The sequence below is a fragment of the Chrysochloris asiatica genome, unplaced genomic scaffold (genome assembly GCF_000296735.1).
Source record: "Chrysochloris asiatica unplaced genomic scaffold, ChrAsi1.0 scaffold00113, whole genome shotgun sequence".
Lineage (NCBI taxonomy): Eukaryota > Metazoa > Chordata > Mammalia > Afrosoricida > Chrysochloridae > Chrysochloris > Chrysochloris asiatica.
In genome coordinates this window covers 2,904,522-2,930,983 of record NW_006408631.1, presented here as the reverse complement: position 1 = coordinate 2,930,983, position 26,462 = coordinate 2,904,522, and the positions used below count along the sequence as shown (strand labels likewise).

General features: G+C 39.2%; 2 pseudogenes; one reads left to right on the top strand and one right to left on the bottom strand.

Annotated features, from left to right (window-relative positions):
* The window catches only part of LOC102835463, a 68,054-nt pseudogene extending 55,388 nt beyond the window's left edge, over positions 1-12,666 (top strand).
* A 10,281-nt stretch (positions 12,667-22,947) lies between these two features.
* Positions 22,948-26,462, bottom strand: part of LOC102835087 — an 11,143-nt pseudogene continuing 7,628 nt past the window's right edge.

Below are 26,462 nucleotides of genomic sequence, written 5' to 3'. Positions count from 1 at the left end.
CAATTCATGGTCTGCTCCATAGTCTACTTCTGGCCTGGTTTTGGCAGATGATATGGAAATATTCTACCGACTCTTTTCACAGATGTAGTCAATTTGATTTCTGTGTATTCCATCTGGTGAGGTTTATGTGTATAGTTGTCTTTTATGATGTTTACAAAAAGTACTTGCAATGAATAAATCATTGGTCTTCCAAAATTCTGTCATGCATGCTCCAGCATAGTTTCTGTCACAAAAGCCATGTTTTCTAACTACTTATCCTTCCTCTTTGTTTCCAACCTTGTATTCCAGTCAACAATCATTATCATTATATCTTGATTGTATGCTTGATCAATTTCAGACTGAAAGTCTTAGTAGAGTTTTTCAATTTCATTGGCTTTTCTGGTTGGTGCATACATTTGAATAGCAGTTGTTTTCACTGGTCTTCCTTGCAGGCATTTGGATTTTTATCTCATCACAGACAGCATCAAACTTTGAGATAAATCTTAAAATGTTCTTTTTGATGATGAATGCATAATCAAATTGAGAACACTGAACCTGTTGCTGTTGAGTTGATTCAAACTCATCATTGCCCTATAGAACAGAGTGACCCCATAGGGTTTCCTAGCCTGTAAGCAGACTGACAAATCTTTTTCCTGTGGAGTGGCTGTGGATTTGAACTATCAACATTTTAGTTAGCAGTGAAGTGCTTAAGAACTAGGGCTCCTTCCTATAAATCAAGACCCAGAATGTTTGAAAAAAGTTGCTTGCTCTTGGATTTCATAATTCTCCTTTTAGGAATTTAGAAGCAAAAAATTAAAAAAGGACAAACACAAAGAAAAAACAAAAAACTTTCATAAATTATGGAACATCTGTTTTCAGGAATATTATATAGCCATTAAATTATTTCCAGTGTTTTCAGTGGTTATGCTTTTTAATTGAGAAAATGAAGGCATAAAATTGGACATGTAGTACAATACCAGTACCACATAACACAATAGTAGGTTGTTTGTTGTGTGCTGTTGAGTTGGTTCCAATTCACAGCCACCCTGAATAGTGTTTCTGAGAGTGATTAGTGGGTTTGACCCACTGACCTTGTTGTTAGTAGTCCAGTGCTTATCTTACAGTACCACACTAGTATATAGCATCAAAAAAGAATGGATGAAAATGTGCCAGTAGTGGTTATTTTGAGAATGTGGTATTACAATGGGCGTTTTCCTCTTACTTGTGATTTTATATCTTTTAATTTGATCACATATTGCTTTTATAATTAGGAAAAAAGTGTCCTTAGGCTAAAGGTAGGCAATCTTTGGGTAAATTCTAAAAAGATTCATATAAAGGGCCTTTTTTCCCTCCCACTATACTATCCCTAAGACTATTAGTTTAATCCCATGCCATAGGAAAAGCTTTATGATCTTTAGGCATAAGGTGTGAATTTACATGAGTGAAAAGATTTTCAAAAATGTCCAAAGTCAATACATTTTAGAAAGGATGTCTTTAATATCTAGAAAAGAAAATCTCAGAAAGTTAGCAAGCTATCATGTGACATCAACTATTAGTGAAATTGAGCAGTGTTTGCATTGTGTGATGCAATCTTTATGATGCACATGTGCACTCATTATCTAATTTCTTCACTAATCTTCACAGTACGCTGGCACGAATAATTGCTATCATTTTAATTTACCAGTAGAACACAGACTGGGGGTTAAGTACCTTGTCTAAGGCCAGAGACAGCCCTTGTGGATAATCTCAAACTCGTTCTATTGCACCACTAAGTTTCTCTATGGTTTTCATGTAACCCAATTTCAAGTACTTAGACAACAAAACAAATGTTAAAGAAAAAAATTATGGGGCCATCTGGAAGTGGTATCCCAATTTGAAACAGAGACACAGTGATTCATAATTTCCTGACCCATATTGATTGTTTACTAGTTTTATTCTTCCTTCTTTCCAAGATGCTTTCTCCCAGCTGGGGACAGATGGTTGGGAACTGGTGGCGTCTATGACTGACGCACTGCATAGCTTCACATCAGAAGTACATGTGAGTGGCACCTTCTGGAATTGTACAGTGGTCCTGGTGACACTGAGATGGATCCTCAGCTCAGTAGTGTTAGCTCTGAGCAGGGTGACCAGCACAGGGATTGGAGACCTTGAATCCTGACCGTTTCTTCACCCTCTAGGGCCATAGCACTCTACCTGAGCCCTAGGAAAATAAGTGCGACACAGAGGATATGCCAAGCAAACAAACGCTCCTTTCTTCTAAGTCAGTGATTCTCAACCCTGGACACACTGACTGTGTCTGGAGACATTTTCAGTTGTCATGATAGGTTGTCTAGTGCTATTGATATCTAGTGGATAGAACACCCAGGATTGCACAGGATAGCCCCTACATCCAATAGTGTAAATCCTGAGGATATTTCACCTTGGGTGCGTGTAGCATTAACCAGGATGGTAAACTCCAGCTCCTGAGGAATTACTCTTCTATGTTAGAAAAGGTGTAAAAGTTTTAGAGGTGCTCAGCAAATGCCCTTTGGGTACCAGGCTGGAGTTTACTGCTCCCTATGACACCAGAGTCCTGGTGTGGTGCTGTGGGTTAATGCGCTGGACTGCAAGGTTGATTTAAACCATAAGGTCAACAGTTCATGTGCAGCAATTGCTCCTTGACAACCTTCTACAGGGTTGCTATGAATCAGAACTGACTCGAAGGCACTTAACAACAACATGGTACCAGAATCCTTTTGTGTGGCCCCTTCACATCATTCCACATAGAATGTTGTTGTTGTTAGGTGCCATCGAGTTGGTATTGACTCATAGCAACTCTATGTACAACAGAACAAAACACTGGCTGGTCCTGGGCCAACCGCACAACTGTTGCCACGCTTGAGCCCATTGATGCTGCCACTTTGCAAATCTATCTCACTGGGGGACTTCCTCTTTTTCTCTGACCCTTCACCCTACAAAACATGATATCCTTCTCCAGTGACTGGTCCTTCCTGACAATATGTCTGAAGTATGAGAGATGAAGTTTGGCCATCCTGGCCTCCAAACTGCTCTGGCTGCACTTCTTCCAACACAGATCTGTTGGTTCTTTTGTCAGCCCATGGCACTTTCAATATTCTCCTCCAACACCATAACTCAAAAGCATCAATTCTTCTATGGTCTTCCTTATTAACTGTCCAGCTTTCACATGCATATGAGGTTATTGAAAATACCATGGATTGGGTCAGGCGCACCTTAGTCCTCAAGCTAACATCTTTGCTCTTCAACACTTTAAAAAGGTCTTGTGCAGCAGATTTGCCTATTGGAATACGTCATTTGATATCTTGACTGCTGCTTCTGTGAGTGTTGCCTCGATGGCAGTAGGTTTGCGTTTTCTCTTATCTTCTTCTCACCCAGACCCATGCTATCAGTCAGTGTATAGCCAAGAGAGTAGAATTCTCACCAGGTAGTTCAATAGAAGGAATTTAGAATGGGGGACTAATTATGAAGTTTTGGGAAGAGCTGTATGGCTGAACAGCAGAGAGTAAGGAAGTCCAGAGATTAGCAACACTAGGTAGCTACTACTCTTGGGCTAGAGTGACAAATGGAAAAAGTGGTGACCTAGAGACTAGAAGGCAGGACCACCTGGTGAGAACTGAATCAAAATGGGGGGCTGCTCAGTGGGACTTGAACTACAGAGGGAGGGGCTGTCTGGAACCATGGAGGTGAAGCAAATTCTGCTGGCGACATTACCCAAAGCAGAAAGAGGGGGAGAAATATCCTGGAGTCTCCCTTACTCCTTTTCTAATATCTTTCCTTGACCCAGACACAACCCCAGGCTCTTGATGAAACAAGATAGAAACTAGTAGGCAAGGGGGCCGACAAAATGGGGCTTTCAGATGTTAGTCTTCTGAAACAGAGAGCTGCTATCAGTAGAAGGATGGAAGATTGAACTGAAAGCAAACAGAAAGATGAGTACCACATAAGTGAAAATGTCAGTATAGGCAGGGGCAGGGTCCTGGGCATGAGTTACTAGATACTATAGGTTTTTTTAAAAGTTGGTCTATGTATTGTTGTTGTTGTTGTTGTTAAGTGCCGTCGAGTTATAGACCCTTATAAAACCTTACAGTGTTAGCCTTCTGCACGTTGAGTGTTCTTGCATCTTGAATTCCTAAAGGAAGTTGGGAGAATTTGAAGACACAACTGAGGTGGTAAGCACAGATGTGGAAAGTCTGGCTTGAATATGTGTCTTAAGGTGGACCAATCCCTGGCATCTTTCTCTGCAGACAGGACCTAGGTGCTAGAGTGTCCATCAGATAGGAGCTAGGAGGTTCACGCAGGTGTTTCTGAGAAACTGTAGCCCCCAGATGCTCAGTAAGATGGGTCTGAGAGATGAATTCAGCCAGCTTTGCCTTAGTGATTTCGCTGGACTAGAGGAATAGATGGAGTCCTGGTGTGATGTTGTTGGATAAGCTCTGAACTGATAACCACAAGGTTGGTGGTTCAAACCCACTAACTGCTCCTTGGAAACCCTATACGGGGTTGCTATGAGACTCAATGGCAGTTAACAGCAACAACAACAACAGCAACAACAACAACAACAACAACAAAGGATTGGAAGGCAAGCTAAAATGGAAGGTACAAGACAGTAATGAGGGATGCAACTTTTGGAAAGCAGAACATAGAGTTTTAGAATTCTGTGCCTCTTAGGGTGCTTTGAAAAAGGACTGCTCCACCAGAAATCAAGGATTCCAAGAGCATACTAAAAGACTCATAATGACATGCATTGGAAACCCTGTACAGGATTGCTGTGGGTCAGAACGGACTCAACGGCATTTAACAACAACAACAACAACACATGACATGCTAGGCTCTGAAGTGAGACAGATCAGGGGTTGAATTCTGCCTCCATCCTTTACTAGCTTTGTGACTTCAAAAAAATTATCCAGTCTTTCATAATTTCATACTCTCATCTGTAAAGTACCGATAATGGTAATAGATCATAGAATTGTTCCAAGAGTAGTTAATGAGACAATGTGGATAATGTGTTTATCTCTATGCTTGGTACACAGAAAGCACTCAAGAAACATTGTGCTACCCTTATTATACATAAATAAATATTAAATTTATGACTTATGGTAGTATTTGTAACAACAAATTACTGTAAGAGATGCTATACTTGGTAGCCCATGGTTAGGGTAGGACTTCTAGAATGGATCCATTCCAGTTCTCATTTTAAGGAGTTTCCTGAATTCTCTCAGGAGATATACATGGAGGTCAAGCCTTTTTCTAAGTTCAGGGGTATAGTAAAGGAGGACATATGTCTTTGAGGGTCTCTGGGTAAGCAGTAAAGATGCAAGTTGTTGTAAATACTCACATGGTAGTCACAGACTTGGGGAGACATATTTCAAGCACATCATATTGTCCCATAGTGCTCCAATGCCATTGTTGCTGTGAATTTTCATCAGAAGACTGATGCGGATCTCCTGGGGTGGTTAAATATTACTGTAGAATCCTACTCAACAAGGTAAGTTATTGGGGATAGTGCAGAAAGCAGGGAATTTAGAGTTAAAGGATCTGGAATCTTAGGCTTGATGGGCTCTGATTGGCAAAATAGTGATAATAATAATACTTATAAGAAAAAAGATAAATGGAAAAAAAACCCCACTGATGCCAATTTTGAATTGGAATCCAAATCAATTCTCATGTTGTTATTAAGTGCTATCGAGTCAGTTCTGACTCGCATTGACCCTGTATAGGGTTTCTGAGGAACAGCTATTGGGTTTGAACCATCAACCTTATGGTTAGCAGTCCATTACTTATCCTGTGGTGCTACAGCAGTTAAAGAAATTAAGTGATGAGTTTTATTGAGCACATCTATTGTATAATACTTCTTTAAAGCATTATAAAGCAAATATACCACTTTGAGAACTAAGGTATGCTTGACCCGAGCCAAGGTATTTTCAACACACCTGAGAACAATAAACAAGGAAAACTGAAGAAAATTGATGTATTAAGATTATGGTGTTGATGAAGAATATTGAATATACATGGACTGTCAGAGGAATGAACAAATCTGTCTTGGAAGAAGTACAGTCAGAATGCTCCTTAAAAGCAAGGATTGTGAAACTTCTCACATACTTTGGACATGTTATAAAGAAGGACATCATGCTTGGTAGGGGGTTAGCTAAAAAGGAAAACTCTCAAAGAGACGGGCAGACAGTGGCTGTGACAATGAGCTTAAACACAGGAAACATTGTGAGGATGGCGAAGAACAAGGCAATGTTTCATTCTGGGTCAGAAATGATTCGACGGCACCCAATAATAATCCTACTGAAACACATAGATTTTGTAAAAGTGCTTTGTAAATGGCATTTACATGTCTTAATATTACCATTTGATGACAGCACTTCTGCCTACAATATAAAGATATTAGAATATTGAAAAATAATAAACATTTCATTGGATGAAGGGAGATATTTTGTTCAGAAACTTTGAGCAGATCTTATTCTGCTAAAAAGCTTTTGCCCAGATGACCTATGTACGTAACGATGCCTTTAGCTCCCAGAGCTGTGCCACTCCGCTGTCCTGACTGTTCATCTCAGAAGACATAGCTTCAAAAAAGAAAACCAGTGGCTTCAGAATCACATGATCCACAAGATCTGCATTCACCTGAGCACTGCAGGCTTCCTAGGACAAGTTTTATGGTGACCCTTAAGACATTTCTCCCCAAGCATTTGGGGATGCATGCTTCCTAGATCTTTTTCTAAGATCTTCTTTCTTATTAGCATCTTAGTTAGAGACAGACACTTAGATGACACCTGTATAGACTAGGTTGTAGAACATTATCTTTATGAACTGTATTTTGCCTAGTCTTGACTTCTAATAATAGTGGTTTCAAACAATATTTACCCTTTTGTGTTTGACTTATTTCATTCAGAAAAATGTCCTTCAGATTCATCTATGCCATGAAATGTTTCATGGATTCATTGTTATTCTTTATCATTGGGTAGTATTCCATGGTTTATCCATTCATCCCTTGATGACACTTAGGTTGTTTCCATCCATTTGCTATTGTGTATAATGCTGTAATGAACATGAGTGTGCATCTGTCTATTTGTGTTGCTGTTCTTATTTCTCTAGGATATTCCTCTAAGATTGTTGGATCATATGGTATTTCTATATCAAGCTTTGTAAGGAAGCACCATACCATTTTCATACCATTCTTCAGTCCCACCAGTCTAATTTCCATACAACCTTACCAGCATTTGTTTTCTCTCTCTCTTTTTAAATTTTATGTCATTATTGCCAGGGTCAGGTGATATCTCATTGTAGTTTTGATTTGCATCTCTCTAATCACTAACGATTGCAAACATTTTTTCATGTATTTGTTAGCTGCCTGAATATCTTCTTTGGTGAAGTATCTGTTCATGTCCTTTCCCCATTTTTTAGTTGACTTTTTGTTTTTGAGGTGTTGAAGTTTAAAAAAATTTTACAGATTAGACCTTGTGGGATATATCAGAACCAAACTTTTTTCCACAGTCTGCAGGTTCTCTTTTGGCAAAATCTTTTGATGAACATAAGTGTTTAATTTTTAGAAGATCCCCTATTTGTTTTTTAAATACCGAGGACACAGGGTAGTCTCACACACTTTCATCAATAGCATACCCTCTGAGGTCAGTGATTATACAGAACAATATTTCATAGTACCATGTTTCCAGGCTGGAGTGAAGATCATGAAGTCAATGGGAAGTCACATCAGCCTTCATTTCAGTTCTTTCTAAATAAAATCCAGTGTGGAATGAACCAAAAGAGCTTATCTGATGATCAATGACTATGAATATATTAAGAAGACAAAGCATGCTAGCTCTTCAGAAAAGAGCAAAGGAGAAATTAATCAAGAATTATATGAAAATATCAAAGAAAAGATTAAAAAATTATTATGCTTTTCATTTTCCTTTGCTCTTTTTCAGGTTCTGGGATTCTGTAATGACTTTTTAGCTTTAGATGCCTAGGATTAAAGGGATTGCTTTTTATATAGTTCCTTCTGATTTTCTGATGGGGATTTCTTTGGCTCCACTCCAGAAATTCTTCATTGTCAAAAAGAAAATCTAACATGATCAAAATGGACCATTAACAACAACAGCATTTCCATTTATTCATCTCAAATTAATAAAAGTTTATATAGATTCAGAGCTGCTAAACTTGGCCTTCTTAATCCATATTTCTCAAGGCATTATGAACATTACAAGAATTGTGTAAACTTCCACATACTATTGTTGTTAAGTGCCATCGAGTCAGTTCCGACTCATAGTGACCCTATATAGGGTTTCCAAGGAGTGGCTGGTGAGTTTGAACAATTGACCTTGTGGTTCAAACTGGCCTTGGGGTCCAGTGCTTTATCTAACAGCTCCACACCAGGACTCCAAATTTCCACATACACACATTAAAAAAGTTTTTGTCCTCTGAAAAGAGAGTGGACAGTAGCAGTTTCCCATGCCAGAGGACATCTCCCCAGTCTATCAAATCCTTGATTTTGCATTTCCAATTGTCTCCTTTTCCTCTTTTTTCAGACCTGTTCAAGCCACCACTGTCAGTCCCTTGCCTTATGCTTCAGATATTATAGTTGAAATATTGACTTTGAAATATAGTTTGAAATATTTTTATTGGGTAGAAATATTGACTTTCTACCCAATAAAATTAGTCACCAAACACTTTATACCTCTGAAATATTTTTGTACCTCTGTTCAAGTCTTTACCCTGATTAAAAAATATTCAGTGATCCTGTTATTTATATAATAAAGATGAACTTTCATAACCTGGAACTGTAGAGTCTCCGAATCTTTGCCTTAGCCCACCTTTGGTCTTATGATGAGTCATGGTGTGGTGCTGTGGGTTAATGTGCTAGACTGCAAAGTTGGTGTGAACTGCAAGGTCAGTGGTTCAAGATCACCAGTGGCTCCTTGGAAACCCTATACAGGGTCACTATGGGTCAATACCAATGTGATGGCACTTAACAACAACAACAATCTTTGGCCTTATGTCTAATTTACTTATATATCTATTTTATGCTCCAGGAAAATCAAGTTTATAATAGTTCCCCCATTGTACCCAGTGCTAATTTCCAGCTATGGTTATAAAAACAATTATACAAGTAGCACAAGGTGATTTTAGAGTACATTGACACTAAATTTGAGCAAATGAGAAAATTAAACATCTATAATTTGACTTCATAGATATAGTCATTGCTAATACTTTGCTATATTTCCTTTCAGACTTTGTCTATGTGTATTTTTGCACATGTTGTTGTCAAATGCCTTTGAGTTCAGACTCATAGAGACCCTGTATAGGGTTTATTAGGAGCTGCTGGTGCTTTGAACTTCCAACCTTATGGCTAGCAGTCCAGTACTTATCCTATAGCACCACACCATGAAGCCTATGCACATATAGATTTATAAAAATTGAATTTTGCTATCTACACTACGTGTTTGTCATCTTGTGGTACTGTGGTGGCTTGTGTGTTGCTGTGGTGCTCGAAGTTATGCCACTGGCATTTTGAATGCCAGAGGATCACATATAGTGGACAGGTTTCATTGGAGCTTCCAGACTAAGACAGAATAGGAAGAAGGAGAGGCAAACCACATCTGAATGGTTGTTGTTGTCATTAGGTGTCATCAGGTCAGTACCAAGTCACAATGACCTGATTGATGCACAAAAGAATGAAACACTACCCCGTCCTGTGCCAACTTCACAGTTGTTGGTACGATTGAGCCCATTGCTTTTGCCGCTGTGCCAATCCATCTTGTTGGGGGTCTTCCTCTTTTTCACTGGCCCTCCACTTTACCAAGCATGATGTCCTTCTCCAGGGACTGGTCACCCTGATAATGTCTGAAATATGAGAGACAAAGTCTGGCCATCCTGATTTCTAAGGAGCATTTTGGCTGTACTTCTTCCAACACAGATTGGTTTATTCTTTTGGCTGTCCATTGTACTTTTAATATTCTCCTCCAACACCGTGACTCAAATGCATCAATTCCCCTACAGTCTTCTTTATTCATTGTCCAGCTTTCACATGCATATGAGTCTATTGAAAATACCATGGCTTGGGTCAGGTGCACCTTAGTCCTTAGACTGACACCTTTGTTATTAAACACTTAAAAGAGGTCTTGTGCAGCAGATGCATTACATCATTTGATTTTTTGGATGTTGCTTCCTTGAGTGTTGATGGTTGATTTGAGCAAAGTGAAGTCTTTGAAAATTTCAATCTTTCTCCATTTATCTGGATGTTGTTTATTGGTCAGGTGGTGAGGATTTTTTTTTCTTACATTGAGGTGCAACCCATACCGAAGGCTGTGGTCTTTGATCTTGATCACTAATTATTTCATGTCCTGGTCACTTTCAGCAATCAAATTTATCCACTGAAAATCTTATGGATAGTGGTGGAACACTGTTAGAAGTAGTGCTGGAAGAAGAGCCTCTCAGGTTGGAAGGCACTCAAAATATGACTGGGGAAGTGTTGTCTCCTCGAAGTAGAGTTGACCTTAATGACGTCGCTGGAATTAAGCTTTTAGGACCTTCATTTACTAATGTGGCATATTCAACATGGGAAGAAACAGCTACAAACATTCATTAATAAGTGGAACCTGAAATGTACAAAGAATCAATCTTGGACAATTGAACATCATCAAAAATGAAATGTCACACATTAAGAATGATATTCTAGGCATTAGTAACCTGAAATGGACTGGTATTGGCCATTTTGAATTGGCCACATGATTTACTATGCTAGGAATGAGACATTGAAGAGAAATGATGTTGCATTCATTGTCAAGAAGAACATTTCAAGATCTATCTTTAAGTACAATGCTGTCTGTGATAGGATTATATACATACACTTACAAGAAAGACTAGTTAATGCCACTATTATTCAAATTTACGCACCAATCATTAAAGGCAGTAATGAGGAAACTGAAGAAAGAATTCTACCAATTTTTCATTCTGATATAGATCAAACATGCAATCAAGATGCATTGATATTACTGATGATTCGAAATTGAAGGTTGGAAATAAACAGGAAGTATCAGTAGTTTGAAAATATGGCCTTGGTGATAGAAATGATGCTGGAGATTGTGTGATAGAATTTTGCAAGACCAACAATTTATTCATTGCAAATGTCTTTTTTCAACAATGTAAAAGGCAACTATACACTTGTACCTCACTAGGTGGAATACACAGAAATCAAATTAACTACATCAGTGGGAAGAAATGATGGCGACAGTTAACATCATCAGCCAAACCAAGACTGTGGAACAGATTGTCAATAGCTCATGTACAAATTCAGGCTGAAGCTGAAGAAAATGAAAACAAGTTGTCAAGTGCCAAAATATGACCTTGATTATATCCCACCTGAATTTAGAGGCCATCTCAAGAACAGATTTGATACATTAAACACTAATGAGAGACCAGAAGAGTTGTGGGATGATATCAAAAACATCACACAGAAAGAATTCAAAATGACATTAAAATGGCAGGAAAGTAAGAAAAGACCAAAATAGATGTCAGAAAAAACTCTGAAACTTGCCATTGATCATAGAGAAGCTAAAGAAACTGGAAGAAATTAGACAACAGAAGAGCTGAGCAGAAAATTTCAAAGGGCAGCTCAAGAAGATAAAGTCAAGTATTATAATAAAATGTGCAAAGACCTGGAGTTAGAAAACCAAAAGAGAAGAATATGATTGGTATTTCTCAAGCTGAAAGAATGAAAAAAAAAAAAAAACTTTAAGCCTTGACTTGGCATATTGAATGTTTGTATGGGCAAAATATTGAATGATGCAGAAACCATCAAAAGAAGATGGAGGAAAGTGGAATCTACACCTTCCCAGCCAGTGGGAGCAACTTCAGAACTGCAGGAGACAATCTTTCTAGACAAGGGAGTTTGAGGAGGAGGGGTCTGGTCTGGCATGCACTCCGAATCTTGGGAATGTTTTTGCACACGAAAGGCTGCTTTTGGAAGACTGTTGCTCAGAAGAAAACAAGTTTGGTTTTCACAAGCCAAAGATGTATTGAAATATAGATGGCTTCCATATTTGCAGAGCTAAGTCCTTGAGTGAGTTCTGGATTCACTGACAGGAAATGCTATGAGAAGGACTTCCAGAGCTGTTTTGGATTGCATGAGACTCATTCAGGAGACAGCTGCAATACCTGTGTCTTGCTTGTGAAAAGATGGAAGACGCTGCCAGCAGGATCAAAAAAATTAAAAAAAAAAATGGAATCATGTGGTAGATGCAAGGGCAGGGCCCAGTCTAAAAACTACATTGAAACCAAAGAAAGTGAAAACTCTATCTGGAAACAGGATAAAAAGCAACCAGTCAGTAAACTACAGAAGGAATTTAAATGTCATAAATCTGATGCTCACAGTACTACTTCAAGTGCCTCTCCAGCCCAGTCTCCTTGTTCCAGTAACCAGTCAGATGATGGTTCAGATACAGAGGTGGCTTCTGGCTCTATTAGAACACCAGTGTTTTCCTTTTTAGATTTTATATACTGGAAAAGACAGAAAATACGGTGTGGGGATTATCTATTAAGGCCATTTTGGGGAAATCCTCATTGACACATCTAGTGAAGCCATGCAGCTGCAAGAAGAAAGCAACTGCTGAGAAGCCAGAGGAGCTGGGGCCAGGGACCCTACCCATCTCCATTCAGGAGTGGTGACTGAGCTTTATGTAGAAAGGGAACAAAAACAATCTTAAATTTGGAAAGACACAACAAAGTAACACTCTTATTTTAACTTGGATACTTGCTATTCTGCCAAAAAGGCAGTATGTAGAGTGGTTTTGAATGGGTTATTTTTCTCCTCAGTTCCACAAACTTTGAAGCCTGCGTCTAGTTCATACACAAAAAGTGTACACATAATATTTAAGATGCTGAGTATTTCATAGGAAAGCTAAATGCTGCTGTAAAGCTCTTTAAGTCTTTTTTTTTTTTTTTTTTTTAATCCCCTTCTAATGAATGAAAAGGGGAGTTTCAGGGGACAGATGAAATTTTGTTGTATGATAAACTGTATGTAGTTTGAGTCTTTCTATATTGGGAAGCAGTGGCTGGGGCATTGTTGAAGATGGCTGGCTACACTTGTTTTCCCTCATGATAATAAATTTGTCATAACTCAGTAACACGGACTTGCCCCTAAAGGTTATTTGTTAATAATTTTGAAATATTAAGGTCTTGCCAACATTCTGAAGATTCAAGCCTATACTACTGAAATAATAGCAGGACAGACTTAGGTTTTAGGCACAAATACCTTGAAGTAGAAAGTAATGACTAAATATACAGAGAGGTAATTTGACTGTATATGCTGTATCCAGTTTGACCTCCCTCCATATTAATATTTGATAAAGATTTTATTTATATGAAACCTCTAAAGCAGAGTCAAAGCGTCTCTTGGGAAAATGCCAAGTTTTTGGGATAACCAGTCCTAAACTGGTACCAAAGCTTTACTGCATGATGGAGTACAAACACACTCTATTAAAAAACGATCTGGAAAATAAAATGTGCAAGCCTTCAGGATGCTATAAAACAAAGGTGAATGCTTCTTGGGGCGCATTTCTTAGAGGGTTTGCTGAGTGTGTAAATAATTAACTTTTGCTTGTGTTATATGACTGTTTGGCAACTTCATTCGAAAATCGGCACAATTCAGTTTTAGCTCTGGATTACTTCAGTTGACCTTTGTGAAGGTTTTATCTGTGTAGAGTGGGTGTTTGATTTGTTTTGACTTATTTGGTTTGTTTTTTTTTTTGTTCATTCTATATTTAAAGTAAAATTCTACTAAAAGAAAAGAGGTGTATGTCAATGCTGAGTGGGGTGATTTTGTTTGGCTTCTCCTAGTCAAGCCTTTTGAACATTGAGATTTTGATTAAAAAAAAAAAAAAAAATTCTGAACGAATCGCTTCAAATCCAAAATCTTCATGAAAGGCCTCTCACTTGAACCCCGAACCAAAGTACTCTCATTGCCTCTTTTCTGAAAGTTCAGGAAAAAACTATCACCAGTTGTTGTTGTTGTTAAGTGCTGTTGAGTCGGTTCCGACCCATAGCGACCCTGTACAGGGTTTCCGAGGGTGTAAATCCTTACGGAAGTAGAAAGCCTCATCTTTCTCCCGCGGAGCGGCTGGTAGTTAAGAGTTTGTAATTGAGGGAGGAGCATTTTACCTACCTTAATAGTAACAACACTGAGTGCTTATTTTAAAAACTGGATTTAAAAAATTGGATGGGACAAGTATCAATAAGGAGTGAGCCAATTTTTATGTCCATCCTATAGTTTTATACTTCATTATCTAAACTGAAGATTTTATATTCCTTCCTTTTCATGAAAACCTCCATGCTATGTACCACTATGTGCACAGATTACATAGTGAGTTGGGTGACTCTCCCAAAGGCTTTGAGGTGTATTACAAGAGTGGGACTCCCAGCCTTACCATCTTCCTTCTGAGTTGTATTTGAAATGGTTTCTTTTTTCTGTCTCTTATTTTTATTTGTACATTTTTCTGCAGTATTGGTGGTAGACTATAATATAATATGGATTATCTCAGCTTCTGTATTTAGTTATTTATGTCTAGATCTCAACCACAGTCTTCTTTCCCCCTTCCACCTCTCTTTGCCTGTAGGGTTACTGTATGTAGCCATGCACTATGTATTAATATATTAGAAATCTAAAATCTGTTTTGTACTGTTTATACTGGTGGATACTTATAATCAAAACTTTTGCTAGGGTATTGAATACATTTAGTCTTATTAGGAAAGAAAAAGAAGAAGATGGAAGGAATGCACAGATTTACTGTACCAAAAAGAATTAGTCATTGCTCAACCATTTCAAGAGGTAGCGTGTGATTAAGGGACAGATGGTATCAAAAGAAGAAGTCCAAGTTGCACTGAAGGCACTGTTGAAAAACAATGTCCAGGAATTGATGGAATACTAATTGAAATGTTTCAACAAACTGATGCAGTGCTGGAGGCGCTCATTTGTCTATGACAAGATATTTGGAAGAAAGCTATCTGACCAACTGAATAAAAAAGATCCATATTTGTGTCCAAAGAGAGGTGACCAAACAGAATGCAAAAATCATCAAATAGTATCATTAATATCACACCAAAGTAAATTTTTTCTGAAGATAATTTAAATCAATTGCAGCTGTACACTGAGAGGAGTTGCCAGAAATTCAAGCCAGATTCAGAATAGGATCTTGGCTGAAAGCAGAGATTACCAGAAAGATGTTTACTTGTGCTGTGTTGACTATACAAAGGCATTCGGTTGTGTGGATCATAACAATCTATGGATAACTTTGTGAAGAATGTGTATTCCAGAACACTTAACTTAATTGTGATCATGAGGAACTGGTACATAGACCAAGAGGCAATCATTAGAACAGAACAAGGGGATATTGAATGCTTTAAAATTGGAAAAGGGGTGCATCAGGGCTGTATCCTTTCACTATATTTATTCAATCTGTATGCTGAGCAAATAATCAGAGAAGGTGAACTATGTGAAGAAGAACATGGCATCAGGATTGGAGGAAGGCCTTAGTAACAAATTGCAATAATCAGATGACACAACCTGCTTGCAGAAAGTGAAGAGGACTTGAAATATTTACTTTAATATGGATTGAACCTTGTAAAGAAAATGAAAATTCTCACAACTCTACCAATAAAAAATATCATGATAAGTGGAGAAAAGATCAAAGCTGTCAAATACTTCATTTTGCTTGGAATCACAATCAACACACATGGAAGCAGCATTCAAGTAATCAAAAGATGTTTGCACTAGGCAAACTGCTTCAAGAGACCTCTTTAAAGTGTTGAAGAGCAAATCTGTCAGTTTGAGGATTAAGGTGCACCTCACTCAAGCTATGGTATTTTCAATTGCCTCACATGCACATGAAAGTTGGACAATGAATAAGGAAGACTGTAGAAGAATCAATGCATTTGATTTATGGTATTGTGAAAAATATTGTCACTGCCGTGGACTGCCAGAAGAGCACACAAAACTGTGTTGGAAGAAGTACAGCAAGACTGTTCCTTAGAAGGGAGGATAGGAAGACTTCATCTCTTATTCTTTGGACATGTTGTCAGGATGGACTTGTTCCGGCAGAAGGACATCATGCTTAGTCAAGTGGGGCATCAGTGTAAAAGAGGAAGACCCCCAATAAGGTGGATCAACGCAGTGGCAGTAACAATGGTTGCTGAGGATGGTAAAGACTGTGTAGTGTTTCATTCTGTTGTGCATAGAATCACTATAGGTTGGAACCAACTTGAAGGCACCTGGTATAGTGCAGTGGGCTAATGCGTTGGACTGCAAAGTCGTTTGAACTGCAAGATTGGTGGTTCAAGCTCAGGGTCGCTGTGGGTTGGAACTGACTTGACGGCACTTAACAACAACAGCAACAACAACAGTAACAACAACATGTTATAACTTCACTGTTTTAATAATGCTATCATTGAATATAATTCCATAGTTTTTACTTTTATATCATTTTTAAAAATGGCTATCAAGTGTTGTTGATTGCTGTGGAGTCAGTTCCAATTCATAGGATCCTATAGAGGGTTTCCAAGGAGTAAGTGGCTGGTGGGTTTGAACCGATGAGCTTGCAGTTAGCAGTCCAGTGCTTATCCTACAGTACCACATCAAGTGTATAGAGTTTACTTATCTGACCTGTTTTGAAATGTTGTTTTCAAATGTTTCATGATTTTAAACAAATGTCCTGCAAACTTTCTTGTGGTTTAAAAAAATTATGTATTTTCTTAGTTAATTTCTCAAGGTAATTACTAAAAATGGAATTACTTCTCTAATAATTTTAATCTTTCTTATCACTTTGGTTTCAAAACCTTTGTAATTTTAATGTTTTTCCTTTTTTATTAAATTTTGAAGATTGAACTCAGACCTCATTATCTAAGACAGGATCTGACAAGAGCTAAGGGAAAAAATAGAGGTGACATCTGTGTTTGTTAACTTTGACCAGCATCACATGAACTGTCAACAAAGCTTGCTCTTTAAATGGTCTGTGTTCAATTGTGTCTCCATCACCTCATGACTTTTGACCCTATCAACTTGGTCACTTCTTACAGAGCTGCTGGTCCAGGGGAATTTTTATTGTTGTAATTTGAATTTGTAAGTTTAGGTTTACCTGGCTAGCTGCCAGAGGCTGTTGTCCCAACCCCAAAGGTATTTGTTCTCTCATACAGGTAAGGCATCACTGGATAGATTTTCATTTTATTCTTTGCTGTTGTTGTATGCCGTCCAGTTGATTCTGACTCATAGCAACTTTGTATAGGGTTTCTGAGGCTATAAATCTTCACGAGTACAGAAAGCCTCATGTTTCTCCTGTGGAGCAGCTGGTGAATTCAAATTGCTGACCAATGCATAACCCACTACTATACTATACTATAGAAGGGATCCTTCTCTACTGGTGGTGGCTGTGTGCTGTGGAGTCAGTTCTGCCTCATAGTGACCTTGCACAGGGTTTCTGAGGCTGTAAATCTTTATGGGAGCAGAAAGCCTTATCTTTCTCCCATGGAACAGCTGGTAGTTTCAAACTGCTAACCTTGCGGTTCGCAGCCTGATTTGTAACTACTACGCTACCAGAGCTCCTTTCCATCTCTACTACTACTACTACTTAAAAACAAAACAAAACGAGACCTCCTTGGTGAACAAGACTCTATGGTAGGCTCTGGGGCACAGCGATGAGCAGGACAGTCTCTTTGAAGGAGCTCATGGCATAGTAGGGGAGGCAGACATGCAAAGACATACATCCTGTCACTGTGTTAGCATGTACAGCATCATGAAAGGTAGCTAAACTAAACTCATTGGCTTCAAGTTGATTTGGACTTAGAGCGACTCTGTAAAGTACCTCTTTCTGAAGAGATCAGGAAAGTCTGTGCAGATTGAAGCCAATAGTAATATTTCCCTTCAGCCTGGGCAAAGGAGATTCTTACCCCAGGCCCCAAGCCACAAATCCCATTTCTCCCAACCCTCCACCCACCCCATCTCATGGGCTTTTGTTACTTGACGTCTATCCATCACTTCAACATTTTCTAAGTGCTTCTCCAGGGCTGAGGACCAGTCAGGGCCAGCAGTGCCACGTGGGTCAGGAATGGGATCTGCATAGACTTTGGTCTCCTTTTCTCCCCTCCAGGGTACATTATGATCCTCTACTTTATGCATGGGGTTGATGAGATGTCCTGAGAAACTTTAGGAGTCATGCTTAAGCCATTGTTCCAGAGATCTGTGGCAGGCTTAGGTTCTAGAAAGACATGCTGGTAAGATTCTACTAGTTGGCTTCTATCTGCATAGAATTCCCTTCTCTTGTAAGATGGCATGAGATTGGGCCACCAAAATAGTGCTGACATGCTGCTTCTGAGACCTAAGAGTTTTAATTTCTAACACGTTTCCAGGTGGTGCTGATACTTCTGGTCTGAGAATTATATTCTGAGAACCACTGCAGTCACGTGAAACTGAATGCACTGTGAGCAAACAGTTTTGCTCAGGATTGATGCTGAGGTCTAAGTTTCCTCATCTAAATAGTAGATGCGCGCAATGCTATTGACTCAGACATCACTCTCCAAAATGACTCTGTAAACACCCTACTTAACTGGCCTGTACTACTGTTCACTGCAATGGGTTCTCATCTATCTGGCTCTTAAGAGTGTTAGGCAGCACATGGGTACTTGATTTGAGGATCAGGAAGACAAATCTGCTGCATGGGCTCTAATTCCTGGTGGTGAGTGTGAGTTTGCTCTCGTTTACATATTGTTGTTGTTAGGTGCTGTTGAGTCAGTTCTACCTCATAGCTATCTAATGCACAATCGAATGAAATATATGGTCCAGGTTAAAACGGGATTTCACAAAATCTAATCAACATTAGCTGAAGGAAGTAGTTCTTCAAATGAATACTTTGGCTGAGGTTGCTTTAAGAGTTTGGATCTTTAAGAGGGGGCTAAGTTTGTACTCCTGGTGTGGTGCTATAGGATGCTGCACTGGACCTTGTTGTCCTTGTGGTCAGTTTGAACCACAAGGTCAGAGATTCAAATTGACCAGACGCTCATTGGAAACCTTATAAAGGGTTGCTATGAGTCAGAACCAACTCGACGGCACTTAACAACAACAATAACGAAATTTGTAGCCAGACTTAATGAAGAGCAAAAATTAAGTTAATCAAAAGGTGACCAGCACATCAAATGATTCCTAAAGGGATTTAGGACTTTCCAAAGACATCCCCGGTGATCTTTGAAAAACAAAACGAAGCTGGAGATCCTCAACAATCAATATTTACTGAACATCTGTGAGTACCAGGTCCATTCTAAGATATGAGTTCTGTAGAATGCAAAGGCCCTTGGAGCTCTTGATAAAGCTCCCATCCAAATATAAACCACTAAGGAGTATGTGGAGAAGGCTCTGACAAACTTGCCAATCAAGTACTATGGGAACAAGAGGAGAGAAATGCCTGTGGAGGCAAAGTGGGGCTTGGTAAGTGTTCATGTACATTACCTTGTTTGAACTCAGTTTACTTAGGGAGGGATTATTATTATTATTATTATTTTAAAGACTAGGAAACTAGGGCTCAGGGATTTGCCCCAAACCACTCATTTATTGTTGTTAAGTGCCAGGAAGGCTGTTGTGATTCATAGCAACCCTATATGGGGTTTCTGAGGAGTAGGTGAATTTGAGCTGCCAAACTTGCAGTTAGCAGTCCAGTGCAATCCTACAGCATCACACTAGGACTCCACTTTTGTTGTTGTCTGGAACAATAACGGCCAGGATGAAGATTCCAACCAGTGCCATCAACAACCTTTTAAAGCTGATTTAGGTGATGCTCAAGCCCAGGATAAAAACTGGAGGTCCCAGGATAAAATTCAGGCTGTTTTGGCAGTCCTGCTTTATTGATTATGCATATTATGCATCTCTTGACATGGAGATGGCAGAATTTCCTTTCAAATAAAACGAAATTTTGCACAATCCTGAGAAGAAGTATTCCTCCTCCTTAAGTCCCACACCAGTTGATGAATCGAGTTCTTTTCCTGAGTGAAAAAAATGAAATGCTTGATTTTTTAATAACAGTCTCTGGTTTTGTAACTAGACATTCCAGAAATAACTGTTTTGGCGCAAGTCAGCTACATTTTATTTTCACACTGTAGAAGTCTCCTCTTTTTTCTTTCTTTGTATTCTAGCATGATAGTAGAAGTAGAAGAACTTGTTTGGAGGCTTGGTGTTTTTGTAATACGTTTCACTTTTTAGGCTGGGATCTATACTAAGATTTCCTCCAAAGATCAGAATTGGAAATATTTTATAGTGCAGAGATTGTAGATAAGGCCACTTTCCTATATATTTTAGTCAGTCTCTACTTGGGATGTTTTCACATTAAAACTGTATTATAACTGTTCTTCAGATTTTCATTGTATTTTTTTAGTAGGAATTTAGAAGCAATGTGGAGTTTGACAAAAAGGTGGAGAGGACTTGAAGACAAAGAAACAAAGGTCTGAGTTTTTGGTGTCAAGTTATGGAAGCCTGTGAACCTCAGTGTCTTCACCTGGAAAATGACAGTAATAATAACCCCACCTTACAGGGTGGTTTGGAGGACAAAGGGATGTATGCAAGACACACACTATGGCACATGGGAAATGCTTAGTACATTTCAATAAACACAAGAATCCATCCCTTGTTACCTCCACAGCATTGAAGTTAGGTGACCAAGGACAAGTGTCCTAGTCCCTCCTGGTCTTAGTTTACCCATATTTAAAATCAAGGACCTGGGCCAGCTAATCATACAGTCTGAGGTTTTATCAGACCCCAAAAGTCTCTAATTCACTAACTCTTTATGTTGCTCTCATTCTGCCACAGGCTGCTCCAACACTGAGTAAATTGCTCAAGTGCATCTGGGCTGGTGTGTGTGGCCTGCATGGCCTGAGGGAAGTTGAGAAGAAGATGCTAGGCAAGTCCTCAGTTGAAGCTACCTCTGGCTGGAGAATAGTCTGAGCCCTTCTGGGATACTATTCAGGTCAGTAACATTTAGCCCAAACTTTGTGTAGAGCTCTGAACCATCAGCCAATTCCATGGTCAAGCCAGGTATTTCTGACATATCCAGACTACTAAATTGCTCAGCACCATTTTGGTTAAAATCACTAGAAAGCCAGTCAAGACCAGCAAAAACACAAAAGGAATTTTATTGCCTCATGACCTGGGGAATTCTGAGGATGGAGCCACAGACAGCTAGGTGGTGGTGGTGGTTATGTGCCGTGGAGTTGGTTCTGACTCATAGCAACCGTGTACAGGGTTTCCGAGGCTATAAATCTTTATGGAAGCAGAAATCCTCATCTTTCTCCCACTGAACAGCTGGTAGTTTTGAACTGTTATAGGTAAGTTTTGTTGTTGTTGTTGAGTACTGTCAAGTTGGTTCCGACCCATAGTGACCCTGTATAGGATTTCTGAGGAGCAGCTGGTGAGCTTGAACCATCAACCTTGCAGAAGGGCTCAAATGAGGAAGTTGGTGCTTTCTCTCTCTGCATCTTTCAGTGCTTCTTGTGTGCCTTTTATAAATATTGGTCTTTTATTTTTCCTTCTGTTATTGGTAAACTTTTTATACCTAAGAGCCAGGTTGGACTCTGGAAGACCCAAACTTAAAGTTGTAGGTTTACAATCCATTAGGAATAGAGACCATCTCTCTCCTCATGTCCCTATATCAGACCCTAAGGAAAAGGTTCTGACTGGATCTTGTTGGATCAGATGCTCATATCTTGGACCAGTCTCTGGTAGTATGTAAATGGTATACTACAGTCTCCAAAACACAAGCCTGGGAGATGCTGCCACCAGTGCAGCCAAGGCTCAAGAGGGCAAGGCAGCATAAATGTATACACCAGGAACATGCACCGTTAATTTGTTTTTTTTTATATGTTTTCAGTAAGAACACAAAATGTCATCAGTTCTGTGTCCCTGTCCATTACAACCTGTCCGCCTTTAAACAGAAGACAATAATTCATTGCCTCGTATTTTGCATATATTCTATGTTTGCTTTTTGGTATCATGCTCAATTATTTTCCTTCAAAGGAGAGGAGGTGGGAACAAAAGCACATGATTTCTAAGTCTGAAAAGTCAGGATTGTCTTGTTGGTACACAGCAGCAAGAGATTTCATTAAGAAGCTGCTAAGCACGTGTATGTTGTTGTTGTTAAGTGCCGAAACACGTGTATAAGAGAATACTATTTTCTGAGGCTTCTGTAGAGCTGTAATGCAGAGATGGTGTAGCCTTAGTGCACATTTCCTTGGTAGCTCTGATGTGTTTTCTTTGCCTGTGAGTATTGTTCCATGCTTTATATAGAGAGTGCACTGTTCTAAAACCTATCAAAATGAGTTGTATTTTCCTTTAGCGATCACATTCTAAAATATATGTGTAGTATATTAAAACATCATAAATACCATAGGAAAATAAATTTATTCGTACACAGTGATAAGTATTTAGAAGGTTGTTGGTGTTGTCATGTGCCGTGGAGTCGGTTCCGACTCATAGCAACCCTGTACAGGGTTTCCAGGGCTGTAAATCTTTATGGGAGCAAGATGACAAATGTAATTCATGGTTAACAAGTTAACAGGAAAAAATAAACCAACCTTGTGCTAGACAGATAAATTAAAAAATTTAAGGTGCTTTTGAAGCAAATGGCCAGTGTGTTGTTTGTTAATATCATAAAGTGACGTCTATTGTTATTATGTGCCACTGAGTCAGTTCCAATCATAATGACCCTGTAGAGGGTTTCTGAGGATGCACTGGTGGATTTGAACCACCGACATTGTAGTTAGCAGCTTCAGTGCTTATCCTAAAGGGCCACACAAGGACCCCAAAGTGACAGTGGAAGGATTGAATTTTTAAAGAATTATTCAATGCATAGAGAGAGTTTGTTCCTGGACAGAATCTAGATCATTTATGTGAGAAAAGACCTTCCCTAGGTGGTGGTTCTTAAATTAGCTAATGAGAGACATGGAAAGAATCTGAACATGAAACACAACATCTGGGTCGAAGTCCCACAGAGCAGCCTGTAATAGAGCAAGTCACACACTTCTCTGGGCCTTCATAACCTCATCTGAAAATGGGGAATGAAATGAAAATGCATGTCAGAGTGATTCAAATTTGTAACTACATGTGTATTTGTTGTTGTTGTTGTTGTCAGGTGCCATTGAGTCAGAACCGACTCATAGCGACCCCATGCACAGCAGAACGAAACAATATCTGATCCTGGGCCAACCTCACTACCGCTGCCACACTTGATGCCATCAATGATGTCACCTAGCTGATCCATCTCATTGGGGGTCTTCCTCTTTTTCTCTGACCCTCCACCTTACCCAGCATGACATCCTTCTCCAGCGACTGTTCTCTCCGGACAATGTGTCCAAAGTATGAGAGACGAAGCCTAGCCATCAAGTTATTGTTATATTTAATAATTAGTCATGTTATTCTGGTCAGAGAAGTAGGAGCCTTCATTTGGAAAAGGCTCTGAATCAAAGTACCCCATGTTGAGACTCCATGCTAAGACTTGGAGGTCAGTATACTAATGGGTCTCCTTCTGGGTTCTGCACATTGCAGTGTATCTATACAACTTTGCCTAGCTGCAAATGTGTGTATTTACTTAATTCAAAGTGGCGTGATGGGTGCTATGAAGTTCTGTTAAATTCAGAGAACACAGAGGGATTTTTGAAACTAATTAAGAATATCCATAGTGTTAGAATGAAGGTTGTAGCTTTAAATTTTACACACTCGCATCAGACAGAAACACAAAACTCCACTCATTCTTCAATTTCTAGCTCACAAAACCTTCATTTCCCCTGACAAGTCAAGGTAAACAGTCACTTTTGGATGTAAACACCCCATCTGTCAGTGGTGATTTGTGTGTAGCTGGGTTCCCCACAGTGCCCAGGTTTCAGCAGAACATCCAGACTTGGGCAGACAAGGCAGAAGGCCTGGTGAAGTACTTCCAAAAAATTGACCAGTGAAATCCTACAGATCACAACAGTTGGATCTCATTGTGTACAGAGTCGCTATGAGTAGGGGACGGACTTGATGACAGTCAATAACAACAACATACGTGCACTACAAGAAATGTTAAGGAAAGTTCTTTAGGAAATGATTGTTGTTTTTAGGTACTATCGAATTGGCTCCAACTCATATCGACCCTATGCACACAGAATGAAACACTGTCTGGTCCTGTGCCATCCTCACAATCTTTGTTTAGCTTGAGTCCATCACTGCTCCCACTGTGCCAATCCATCTTGGTGGGGGTCAAGAAATGATAATGGATGGGAACTTGGATCTTTGAGAAGAAATGAGAGAATACAAAAGAGGGTGGTGGTTGTGTGCCATTGAGTCAGTTCTGACTCATAGCAACCTTGCATAGGGTTTCCAAGGCTGTACATCTTTGTGGGAGCAATAAACCTCATCTTTCTCCATTGGAGCAGCTGGCAGATTTGAACTGCTGACTTTGGAGTTAACAGCCCAGCTCGTAATCTACTATGCTACCAGAGTTCCTTAAAAACAGGTAAGTGTGTAGATGAATATGAAAACAATCCTCTGATCGTACTCTCCCATTAATTACCCGATCTTCTTGTATTTTACCAGTCTTAGAAAATGACTCAGACCCAAACCTTTGGGGTCATCCTTGACCTCTTTCCTTCTTTCATACTGTGTTCCTGGTGCCAGTCTATGAGGAAGTCTTAGCTTCTCTACCTTCAGAATGTATCCATAGTGTCTTACTACTTCCACTGTTGGGACCCTACTCTAAGTCACCCCTCTATCTCACTTAGATTATTGTAGTAGTTTCCAAATTATCCTCAGTACAAGAGCCAGAGTGGTCCTTTGACACAAATCTGCTCATATCTCTTCTCTATCACCACCTTCTCCTCATCCCACTCAGCATTGTCAGTGTCATTGATACATCATTTTAGAGTGACACATCTCTGTAATTTTTTAAGTATCTCAGAAGACATGAAAAGATCCGAATGATATTAACTATAATTAAAAAGACCTTTAATTTCTATGAACTTATTTCTCAGATCATATATCCTTAAAAATGAAAAAAGTGGAACTAGAATTGGTGCTGAACTAACAGATGCTGACTCATTACACCAATAAATAATATTACTCTACAGATGTGTGACTTAATTCAGAAAAAAACAATCCTATCCCCATTCACTAAGACAATGCATTTCAAATAAAATTTTACTTATTTTTTAAAAAATAACTTTTTATTGTGAATAGAGTGTAGATTTTCAGAGAAGATCACCAGTTTTACATTCAGCAAATTTTATATTTCATTTCATTTCATTTCAATGATTGCAATCTTCTTAATGTAACATCATACATCCCACTTCCTCCCTGTGTTTCTTGTTTCCATTACCCTTTCTACCCCAGCCCTTCTGAGTTTTGTCCTTAGGTACATGTTGTCATTTTGATCTTGCATGATGGGTCATTCGGTGGTGTGTACATCAATAGTGTTGTTACCCACTCTATCAACTTATCTAGTTCTTGGCTGAAAATTGAGCCATGAGGGTGAGTTTGGTTCCAGTCCTAAAAGGTGACCAAGGACATGTCTGGGGTTTCTCCAGCCTCTTTCTAACCAATAAGCCTTTTGTTGTTTTTAAAAATAATTTTTAGTTTTGTTCCACATTTTCCTCCACTCTTTCCAGGACCTTCTAATGTGATCTTTTTCTGAGCAGCTGGTAGAGGCAACGGAACCGTCTAATAATTTTTCTGGTCTCAGGATCATGGAGGCTGATGTTCATTCACATAGTCCATTAGTCCACTAGACTAATTGCTTCCAAGCATTTTCAGTTTTCATCACACTTCTTTCCTCTGCACAAGGAGAGATGAGTAGCTGCACCTTAAATGGATACCCATGACCTTTCAAGACCCCGATCAGTACTCATAAAAGTAGAATGTAGAATATTGTGTTTGTGGACTATGTTATGCCAATTGACCACAGTGTCCCCTGAGACTTTGGTCTTAAGTCCCCATGCACAGCAACTCATTACCTCAAGGTGTTTGGTAATGTTTAAGCAGTTTTCATCATATTGTCACTTGTATACTCCACTACCACCACTCTTCTGTCAGTTTGTTGTACTGTGGTGGTTTGTGTGTTGCTGTGATTCTGGAAGCTATGTCACGGGCATTTGGAATATCAGCCAAGTCACCCATGGTGGAAGGTTTCAGCTAAGTTTCCAGACTAAGACAGCCTAGGAAGAAAGAGTGGTGGACCACTCTTGAATGCTTAGCAGTGGAGCATTGTTAGATATAGTGTTAGAAAATGAACCCCTTATGTTGGAAGCCACTCAAAATATGACTGGAGAAGAGCTGCCTCCTCAAAGTAGAGTTGACCTTAATGAGGTGAATGAATTGTGCTTTAGGGGGCCTTCATGTACTGATTTGCCACAACTCAAAATGAGAAGAAACAGCTGCAAACATCTGTTAATAATCAGAACATGCAATG